This window comes from Rattus norvegicus, chromosome 6, assembly GCF_021556685.1.
Source record: "Rattus norvegicus strain SHRSP/BbbUtx chromosome 6, alternate assembly SHRSP_T2T, whole genome shotgun sequence".
In the NCBI taxonomy this organism is placed as follows: domain Eukaryota; kingdom Metazoa; phylum Chordata; class Mammalia; order Rodentia; family Muridae; genus Rattus; species Rattus norvegicus.
Window position 1 is genome coordinate 1,342,245 of NC_141539.1, and position 12,304 is coordinate 1,354,548.

The window sequence follows — 12,304 nt, forward strand, 5'->3', positions numbered from 1 at the left end:
ATATTGAAAAGCACACTGATACAAGCCTGACCCATTGGGATCTCATTGAATTCTCCTAGAAGTTTTGACTCCATTCGTGAAATTATTCTTATCCCCAACAGTCCACTTATTACTACTGAGCCCTATTGGGAAGAAACTGGATTCACCAAGGTACTGAGATTCGGCTCACCATATTTTGATAAATCTTTAAAAGCACACAATTACAAGCTCCCGCTACTGGGAACTAACTGAATTCACAAAGAAACAGTGTTTCAGTTCATTAAAACGTTGCTGTATCTTGAATAACAAGCTTATTACATGCGAATCCTATTGGGAACCTACTGAATTCACCATGATACTTAGATTCCATTCCTTAAAATATTGCTCTATATTGAAAAGCACACACATACAAGCATGTACCATTGGGAACATATTGAGATCGCCTAGAAATTTTGATTCCATTCGTGAAAATTTTTCGATATCCTGAAGAGTTCACTTACTACTACTGTGGCCTATTGGGAACTAAGTGAATTCACCAAGTTCCTGAGATTCGGCTCACCAAATTTTGATAAATCTTTAAAAGAACACATAATACAAGTGCCTGCTACTGCGAACTAACTGAATTCACAAAGAAACAGTGTTTCAGTTATTTAAAACGTTGCTCTATCTTGAATAAAAGGTTATTACATGCGAATCCTATTGGGAACTTATTGAATTCACCATGATACTTAGAATCCGTTCCTTAAAATGTTGCTATATATTGAAAAGCACACTCATACAAGCGTGTACCATTGGGAACTCACTGAATTCGCCTAGAAATTTTGATTCCACTAGTGAAAATTTTTCAATATTCCGAACAGTCCACTTATTACTACCTAGGCCTATTGGGAACTAACTGAATTCACGAAGTTACTGAGATTCGGCTCACCAAATTTTGATCAGTCTTTAAAAGTACACATATTCCAACAGCCTGCTACTGGGAACTAACTGAATTCACAAAGATACAGTGTTTCAGTTCGTTAAAACGTTGCTTTATCTTGAATGAGAAGCCTAAACATGCGAATCCTATTGGGAACCTTGAATTCACGATGATACTTACATTCCGTTCCTTAAAATGTTGCTATATATTGAAAAGCACACTCATACAAGCCTGTCCCATTGGGAACTCACTGAATTCGCCTAGAAATTTTGATTCCATTCGTGAAAATTTTTCTATATCCCGAACAGTCCACTTATTACTGCTGCGGCCTATTGGGAACTAACCGACTTCACAACCTTACTGAGATTCTGCTCACCAAATTTTGATAAATTTTTTAAAGCACACAATTACAAGAGCCTGCTACTGGGAACTAACTGAATTAACAAAGAAACAGTGTTTCAGTTCGTTAAAACGTTGCTCTATCTTGAATAACAAGCTTATTACATGCGAATCCTATTGGGAACCTACTGAATTCACAATGATACTTAGATTCCGTTCCTTAAAATGTTGCTATATTTTGAATAGCACACTCATACAAGTATGTCCCATTGGGAACTCCCTGTATTCGCCTAAAAATTTTGATTCCATTCCTGAAAATTTTTCTATATCCCAAACAGTCCACTTATTACTACTACGGCCTATTGAGAACTAAGTGAATTCACAATGTTACTGAGATTCGGCTCACCAAATTTTAATAAATCTTTAAAAGTACACATATTACAAGAGCCTGCTTGTGGGAACGAACTGAATTCACAAAGAAACAGTGTTTCAGTTCCTTAAACGTTGCTCTATCTTGGTTGACACACCTATACATTCGAATCCTAATGGGAATCTACAGGTTTCACCATGATACTAACATTCCGTTCCTTAAAATGAGGCTATATATTGAAAAGCACACTCATAGAAGCATGTCCCATTAAGAACGCACTGAATTTGCCTAGAAATTTTGATTCCGTTCGTAAAAATTTTTCTATATCCCGAACAGTCCACTTATTACTACTGCGGCCTATTTGGAACTAACTGAATTAACCAAGTTACTGAGATTCGGCTCACCAAATTTTGATAAGTCTTTAAAAGTACACATATTACTAGAGCCTGCTACTGGGAACTAACTGAATTCACAAAGAAACAGTGATTCAGTTCGTTAAAATGTTGCTCTACCTTGAATAACAAGCTTATTACATACGAAACCTATTGACAACCTACCGGTTTCACCATGGTACGTAGATTCCGCTCCGTAAATGTTGCTATGTACTGAAAAGCACACTCATAAAAGCATGTCCCTTTGGGAACTGACTGAATTCGCCTAGAAATTTTGATTCCATTCATGAAAATTTTTCTATATCCCGAAGAGTCCACTTATTACTACTGCGGCCTATTGGGAACTAACCGAAAACACCAAGTTACTGAGATTCGGCTCACCCAATTTTGATAAATCTTTAAAAGTACACATATGAAAAGAGCCTGCTAGTGGGAACTAACTTAATTCACAAAGAAACAGTGTTTCAGTTCGTTAAAACGATGCTCTATCTTGAATAACAAGCATAATATATCCGAATCCTATTTTGAGCCTACTGAATTCACCATGATACTTACATTCCGTTCCTTAAAATGTTGCTATACATTGAAAAGCACACTGATACAAGAATGTCCCATTGGGAACTCACTGAATTCGCCTTGAAATTTTGATTCCATTCGTGAAAATTTTTCTATATCTTGAACAGTCCACTTATTACTACTGGGGCTATGTGGAACTAACCGAAATCACCAAGTTACTGAGATTCGTCTCACCAAATTTTGATAAGTCTTTTAAAGCACACAATTACAAGAGGCTGCTACTGCGAACTAACTGAATTCACGAAGAAACAGTGTTTCAGTTCGTTAAAACGTTGCTCTACCTTGAAAAACATGCTTTTTACAGGCGAATCCTATTGAGAACCTATTGAATTCAACATGATACGTAGATTCCGCTCCGTAAAAATGCTATGTATTGAAAAGCACACTCATACAAGCATGTCCCTTTGGGAACTGACTGAATTCGCCTAGAAATTTTGATTCCATTCGTTAAAATTTTTCTATATCCCAAACAGTCCAATTATTACTACTGCGGCCTATTGGGAACTAAGTGAATTCATAAAGTTACTGAGAATCGGCTCACCAAATTTTGATAAATCTTTAAAATTGCACATATTACAAGAGCCTTCTACTGGGAACTAACTGAATTCACAAAGAAGCAGTGTTTCAGTTCGTTAAAACGTTGCTCTATCTTGAATGACAATCCTATACATGCGAATCGTAATGGGAACCTACTGATTTCACCATGATACTTACATTCCGTTCCTTAAAATGTTGCTATATATTGAAAAGCACACTCATACAAGCATGTCCCATTAAGAACTCACTGAATTCGCTTAGAAATTTTGATTCCATTCATGAAAATTTTTCTTATCACGAACAGTCCAATTATTACTACTGCGGCCTATTGGAACTAACTGAATTCACCAAGTTACTGAGATTCAGCTCACCTAATTTGGTTAAATCTTTAAAAGTACACATATTACAAGAGCCTGCTACTGGGAACTAAATGAATTCACAAAGAAACAGTGTTTCAGTTCGTTAAAACGTTGTTCTATCTTGAATAACTAGCTTATTACATGTGAATCCTATTGGGAACCTACTGTATTCACCATGATACTTAGATTGCGTTCCGTAAAATGTTGCTATATATTGAAAAGCACACTCATACAAGCATGTCCCATTGGGAACTTAATGAATTCGCCTAGAAATTTTGATTCCATTCGTGAAAATTTTTCTATATCCCGAAGAGTCGACTAATTACTACTGCGGCTTATTGGGATATAATTTTATTCACAAAGTTACTGAGATTCGGGTTACCAAATTTTGATAAATCTTTAAAAGTACACCTATTACAAGAGCCTGCTACTGGGAACTAACTGAATTCACAAAGAAATAATGTTTCAGTTTGTTAAAACGTTGCTCTACCTTGAATATCAAGCTTATACATGCGAATCCTATTGGGAACCTACTGAATTCACCATGATACTTAGATTCCGTTCCTTAAATGTTGCTATATATTGAAAATCACACTCATACAAGCTTTTCCCATTGGGAACTCACTGAATTCCCCTAGAAATTTTGATTCCATTAGTGAAAATTTTTCTATATCCCGAAGAGTCCACTTATTGCTACTGAGGCCTATTGGGAACTAACCGAATTCACTTAGTTACTGAGATTTGGCTCACCAAATTTTGATAAATCTTTAAAAGTATACGTATTACTAGAGCTTCCTACTGGGAACTAACTGAATTCAAAAAGAAACTGTGTTTCAGTTCATGAAAACGTTGCTCTATCTTGAATAACAAGTTTATTATATGCGAATCCTATTGGGAACCTACTGAATTCACCATGATTCTTAGATTTCTTTCCTTAAAATGTTGCTATATATTGAAAAGCACACTCATACAAGCATGTCCCATTGGGAGTTCACTGAATTTACCTAGAAATTTTGATTCAATTCGTGAAAATTTTTCTATTCCTGAACAGTCAACTTATTACTACTGCGGTCTATTGGGAATTAAATGAATTCACCAAGTTATTGAGATTGGGCTCACCAAATTTTGATAAATCTTTAAAAGTACACATATTACAAGAGCCTGCTACTGGGAACTGACTAAATTCAAAAAGAAACAGTGTTTCAGTTGGTGAAAACATTGATCTCTTATGAATATCAATCTTATTACATGCAAATCCTATTGGAACCTACTGAATTCACCATGATACTTAAATTCCGTTCTTTAAAATGTTGCTATATATTGAAAAGCACACTCATACAAGCATGTCCCGTGTTTCAGTTCTTTAAAACTTTGCTCTATCTTGAATAACAAGCTTATTACATGTGAATCCTATTGGGAACCTACTGTATTCACCATGATACTTAGATTCCGTTCCATAAAATGTTGCTCTATATTGAAATGCACACTCATAGAAGCATGTCCCATTGGGAAATCACTGAATTCGCCTAGAAATTTTGATTCCATTCGTGAAAATTTTTCTATATCCTGAACAGTCCTCTTATTACTGCTGCGGCCTGTCGGAAAGTAACCCAATTCACCAAGTTACTGAGATTCGGCTAACCAAATTTTGATAAATCTTTAAAAGTACACATATTACAAGAACCTGCTACTGGGAACTAACTGAATTTACAAAGAAACAGTGTTTCAGTTCGTTAATACGTTGCTCTATCTTGAATAACAAGCTTATTTCATGCAAATCCTATAGGGAACCTACTATATACACCATGATACTTAGATACTGTTCCGTAAAATATTGCTATATATTGAAAAACACACTCATACAAGCATGTCCCATTGGAAACTCACTGAATTCGTTTAGAAATTTTGATTCCATCGTGAAAATTTTTCTATATTCCAAACAGTCCACTTGTTACTACTGCGGCCTATTGGGAATTAACTGAATTCCCCATGTTACTAAGATTTGGCTCAGCAAATATTGATCAATCTTTAAAAGTACACATATTACAAAAGCCTTCTACTGGGAACTGACTGAATTCACAAAGAAACAGTGTTTCAGTTCGTTAAAACGTTGCTCTATTTTGAACAACAAGCTTATTACATGCAAATCCTATTGGGAACCTACTGAATTCACCATGATACTTAAATTCCGTTCCTTAAAATGTTGCTATATATTGAAAAGCACACTCATACAAGCATGTCCCCTTGGGAACTCATTGAATTCGCCTAGAAATTTTGATTCCATTCGTGAAAACTTTTCTATATCCCGAAAAGTCCACTTTTTACTACTGCGGCCTGTCGGAAACTAACCGAATTCACCAAGTTACTGAGATTCGGCTAACCAAATTTTGATAAATCTTTAAAAGTACACATATTACAAGAGCCTGCTACTGGGAACTAACTGAATACACAAAGATACAGTGTTTCAGTTCGTTAGAACGTTGCTCTATTTTGAATAACTAGCTTATTACATGCGAATACTATTGGGAACCTACTGAATTCACCATGATTATTACATTCCGTTGAATGAAATGTTGCTATATATTGAAAGGCACACTCATACAAGCATGTCCCATTGGGAACTCACTGAATTCGCCTAGAAATTTTGATTCCATTCGTGAAAATTTTTCTATATCCCGAACAGTCCACTTATTACTACTGCGGCCTATTGGGAACTAACTGAATTCACGAAGTTACTGAGATTCGGCCCACCAAATTTTGATTAATCTTTAAAAGCACACAATTACAAGAGCCTGCTACTGGGAACTGACTGAATTCACAAAGAAACAGTGTTTCAGTTCTTTAAAACGTTGCTCTATCTTGAATAACAAGCTTATTTCATGCAAATCCTATAGGGAACCTACTATATACACCATGATACTTAGATTCAGTTCCGTAAAATGTTGCTATATATCGAAAAGCACACTCATACAATCATGTCCCATTGGGAACTCACTGAATTCGCATAGAAATTTTGATTCCATTCGTGAAAATTTTTCTATATCCCGAAGAGTCCACTTATTACTAATGAGGCCTATTGGGAACTAACGTAATTCACCAAGTTACTGAGATTCGGCTCACCAAGTTTTGATAAATCCTTAAAAGTACACTTATTACAAGAGCCTGCCTCTGGGAACTAACTGAATTCACAAAGAAATAGTGTTTCAGTTAGTTCAAACGTTGCTCTACCTTGACTATGAAGCTTATACATGCGAATCCTATTGGGAACCTACTGAATTCACCATGAAACTTAGATTCCGTTCCTTAAATGTTACTATATATTTAAAATCACACTCATACAAGCATTTACCATTGGGAACTCACTGAATTCCCCTAGAAATTTTGATTCCATTCGTGACAATTTTTCTATATCCCGAAGAGTCCACTTATTACTACTGAGGCCTATTGGGAACTAACCGAATTCACTTAGTTACTGAGATTCGGCTCACCAAATTTTGATAAATCTTTAAAAGTATACATATTACTAGTGCTTACTACTGGGAACTAACTGAAGTCACAAAGAAACTGTGTTTCAGTTCGTTAAAACGTTTGTCTATCTTGAACAACAAGCTTATTATATGCGAATCTTCTTGGGAACCTACTTAATTCACCATGATACTTAGTTCCGTTCCTTAAATGTTGCTATATATTGAAAATCAAACTCATACAAGCATTTACCATTGGGAACTCACTGAATTCCCCTAGAAATTTTGATTCCATTCGTGACAATTTTTCTATATCCCGAAGAGTCCAGTTATTACTACTGAGGCCTATTGGGAACTAACCGAATTCACTTAGTTACTGAGATTCGGCTCACCAAATTTTGATAAAACTTAAAAGTATATATTACTAGAACTTCCTACTGGGAACTAACTGAATTCAGAAATAAACTGTGTTTCAGTTTGTTAAAACGTTGCTCTATCTTGAATAACAAACTTATGATATGCGAATCCTATTGGGAACCTATTGAATTCACCATGATTCTTACATTCCGTTCCTTAAAATGTTGCTATATATTGAAAAGCACACTCATACAAGCATGGCCCATTGGGAACTCACTGAATTCGCCTAGATATTTTGATTCAATTCGTGAAAATTTTTCTATATCCCGAACAGTCCACTTATTACTACTGCGGCCTATGGGGAATTAACTTAATTCACCAAGTTACTGAGATTGGGCTCACCAATATTGATAAATCATTAAAAGTATACAATTACAAGAGCCTGCTACTGGGAACTGACTGAATTCACAAAGAAACTGTGTTTCAGTTCGTTAAAACGTTGCCCTATCTTGAATCACAAGCTTATTACATGCAAATCCTATTGGGAAACTAATGAATTCAACATGATACTTAAAATCCGTTCCATAAAACGTTGCTATATATTGAAAGGCACACTCATACAAGCATGTCCCATTGGGAACTCACTGAATTCGCCTAGAAATTTTGATTCCATTCGTGAAAATTTTTCTATATCCCGAAGAGTCCACTTATTACTACTGCGGCCTATTGGGAACTAACTGAATTCACCAAGTTACTGAGATTCGGCCCACCAAATTTTGATAAATCCTTAAAAGCACACAATTACAAGAGCCTGCTACTGGGAACTGACTGAATTCACAAAGAAACAGTGTTTCAGTTCTTTAAAATGTTGCTCTATCTTGAATAACAAGCTTATTACATGCAAATCCTATTGGGAACCTACTGAATTCACCATGACACTTAAATTCCGTTCTTTAAAATGTTGCTATATATTGAAAAGCACACTCATACAAGCATGTCCCATTGGGAACTCACTGAATTCGCCTAGAAATTTTGATTCCATTCGTGAAAACTTTTCTGTATCCCGAACAGTCCACTTTTTACTACTGCGGCCTATTGGAACTGACTGAATTCACCAAGTTACTGAGATTCGGCTCACCCAATTTTGATAAATCCTTAAAAGTACACTTATTACAAGAGCCTGCCTCTGGGACCTAACTGAGTTCACAAAGAAATAGTGTTTCAGTTCGTTAAAATGTTGCTCTACCTTGAATATCAAGCTTATTATATGCGAATCCTATTGGGAACCTACTGAATTCACCATGATACTTAGATTCTGTTCCTTAAATGTTGCTATATATTGAAAATCACACTCATACAAGCATTTACCATTGGGAACTCACTGAGTTCGCCTAGAAATTTTGATTACTTTCGTGAAAATGTTTCTATATACCGATCAGTCGACTAATTACTACTGCGTCTTATTGGGATCTAATTGTATTCACAAAGTTACTGAGATTCAGGTTACCAAATTTTGATAAATCTTTAAAAGTACACATCTTATAAGATCCTGCTACTGGGAACTAACTGAATTCACAAAGAAACAGTGTTTCAGTTCCTTAAAATGTTGCTCCATCTTGAATAAGAATATTATTACATGCGAATCCTATTAGGAACCTACTGAATTCACCATGATACTTAGATTCCGTTCCTTAAAATGTTGCTATATATATTGAAAAGCACACTCATACAAGCATGTCCCATTCGGAACTCACTGAATTCGCCTAGAAATTTTGATTCCATTCCTAAAAATTTTTCTGTATCCCAAACAGTCCACTTATTACTAATGAGGCCTATTGGGAACTAACTGAATTCACCAAGTTACTGAGATTCGGCTCACCAAACTTTGATAAATCCTTAAAAGTACACATATTACAAGAGCCTGCCTCTGGGAACTAACTGAATTCACAAAGAAATAGTGTTTCAGTTCGTTAAAACGTTGCTCTACCTTGAATATCAAGCTTATACATGCGAATCCTATTGGGAACCTACTGAATTCACCATGATACTTAGATTCCGTACCTTAAATGTTGCTATATATTGAAAATCACACTCATACAAGCTTTTCCCATTGGGAACTCACTGAATTCCCCTAGAAATTTTGATTCCATTCGTGACAATTTTTCTATATCCCGAAGAGTCCACTTATTACTACTGAGGCCTATTGGGAACTAACCGAATTCACTTAGTTACTGAGATTTGGCTCAACAAATTTTGATAAAACTTAAAAGTATATATATTACTAGAACTTCCTACTGGGAACTAACTGATTTCAGAAATAAACTTTTTCAGTTCGTTAAAACGTTGCTCTATCTTGAATATCAAACTTATGATATGCGAATCCCATTGGGAACCTATTGAATTCACCATGATTCTTACATTCCGTTCCTTAAAATGTTGCTATATATTGAAAAGCACACTCATACAAGCATGGCCCATTGGGAACTCACTGAATTCAACTAGAAATTTTGATTCAATTCATGAAACTTTCTATATCCCGAACAGTCCACTTATTACTACTACGGCCTATGGGGAATTAACTTAATTCACCAAGTTAATGAGATTGGGCTCACCAATATTGATAAATCATTAAAAGTATACAATTACAAGAGCCTGCTACTGGGAACTGAATGAATTCACAAAGAAACAGTGTTTCAGTTCGTTAAAACGTTGCTCTATCTTGAGTAACAAGCTTATTACATGCAAATCCTATTGGGAACCTAATGAATTCACCATGATACTTAAAATCCGTTCCATAAAACGTTGCTATATATGGAAAAGCACACTAGTACAAGCATGTCCCATTGGGAACTCACTGATTTCGCCTAGAAATTTAGATTCCATTCGTATAAATTTTTCTATATCCCGAAGAGTCCACTTATTACTACTGCGTCCTATTGGGAACTAACTGAATTCACCAAGTTACTGAGATTCAGCTCACCAAATTTTGATAAATCTTTAAAAGTACACATATTACAAGATCCTGCTCCTGGGAACTAACTGAATTCACAAAGAAACAGTGTTTCAGTTCGTTAAAACGTTGCTCTATCTTGAATAACAAGCTTATTACATGTGAATACTATTGGGAACCTACTGTATTCAGCAGGATACTTAGATTCCATACCATAAAATGTTGCTCTATATTGAAAAGCACACTAGTACAAGCATGTCCCATTGGGAACTCAACGATTTAGCCTGGAAATTTTTATTACATTCGTGAAAATTTTTCAATATCCCAAACAGTCCACTTATTACTACTGCGGCCTGTTGGAAACTAACCGAATTCACGAAATTACTGAGATCCGGCTCACCAAATTTTGATAAATCTTTAAAAGTACACATATTACAAGAGCCTGCTACTGGGAACTAACTGAATTCACAAAGATACAGTGTTTCAGTTCATTAGAACGTTGCTCTATCTTGAATAACAAGCTTATTACATGCGAATCCTATTGGGCACCCACTGAATTCACCATGATACTTAGATTCCGTTCCTTAAAATGTTGCTATATATTGAAAAGCACACTCATTCAAGCATGTCCCATTGGGAACTCACTGAATTTGCCTAGAAATTTTGATTCCATTCGTGAAAATTTTCCTATATCCCGAACAGTCCACTAAATACTACTGCGGATTAATGGGATCTAATTGTATTCACAAAGTTACTGAGATTCGGGTTAACCAATTTTGATAAAACTTAAAAGTATACATATTACTAGAACTTCCTACTGGAAACTAACTGAATTCACAAAGAAACAGTGTTTCAGTTCCTTAAAACGTTGCTCCATCTTGAATAACAAGCTTATTACATGCGAATCCTATTGGGAACCTACTGAATTCACCATGATACTTAGATTCCGTTCCTTAAAATGTTGCTATATATATTGAAAGCACACTCATACAAGCATGTCCCATTGGGAACTCAATGAATTCGTCTAGATATTTTGATTCCATTCGTGAAAATTTTTCTATATCCCGAACACCCCACTTATTACTAATGATTCCTATTGGGAACTAACTGAATTCACCAAGTTACTGAGATTGGACTCACCAATATTGATAAATCATTAAAAGTATACAATTACAAGAGCCTGCTACTGGGAACTGACTGAATTCAAAAAGAAACAGTGTTTCAGTTCGTTAAAACGTTGCTCTATCTTGAATAACAAGCTTATTACATGCAAATCCTATTGGGAAACTAATGAATTCACCATGATACTTAAAATCCGTTCCATAAAACGTTGCTATATATGGAAAAGCACACTAGTACAAGCATGTCCCATTGGGAACTCACTGATTTCGCCTAGAAAGTTAGATTCCATTCGTGAAAATTTTTCTATATCCCGAAGAGTCCACTTATTACTACTGCGTCCTATTGGGAACTAACTGAATTCACCAAGTTACTGAGATTCAGCTCACCAAATTTTGATAAATCTTTAAAAGTACACATATTACAAGATCCTGCTCCTGGGAACTAACTGAATTCACAAAGAAACAGTGTTTCAGTTCGTTAAAACGTTGCTCTATCTTGAATAACAAGCTTATTACATGTGAATACTATTGGGAACCTACTGTATTCAGCAGTATACTTAGATTCCATACCATAAAATGTTGCTCTATATTGAAAAGCACACTAGTACAAGCATGTCCCATTGGGAACTCAACGATTTAGCCTGGAAATTTTTATTACATTCGTGAAAATTTTTCAATATCCCAAACAGTCCACTTATTACTACTGCGGCCTGTTGGAAACTAACCGAATTCACGAAATTACTGAGATCCGGCTCACCAAATTTTGATAAATCTTTAAAAGTACACATATTACAAGAGCCTGCTACTGGGAACTAACTGAATTCACAAAGATACAGTGTTTCAGTTCTTTAGAACGTTGCTCTATCTTGAATAACAAGCTTATTACATGCGAATCCTATTGGGCACCCACTGAATTCACCATGATACTTAGATTCCGTTCC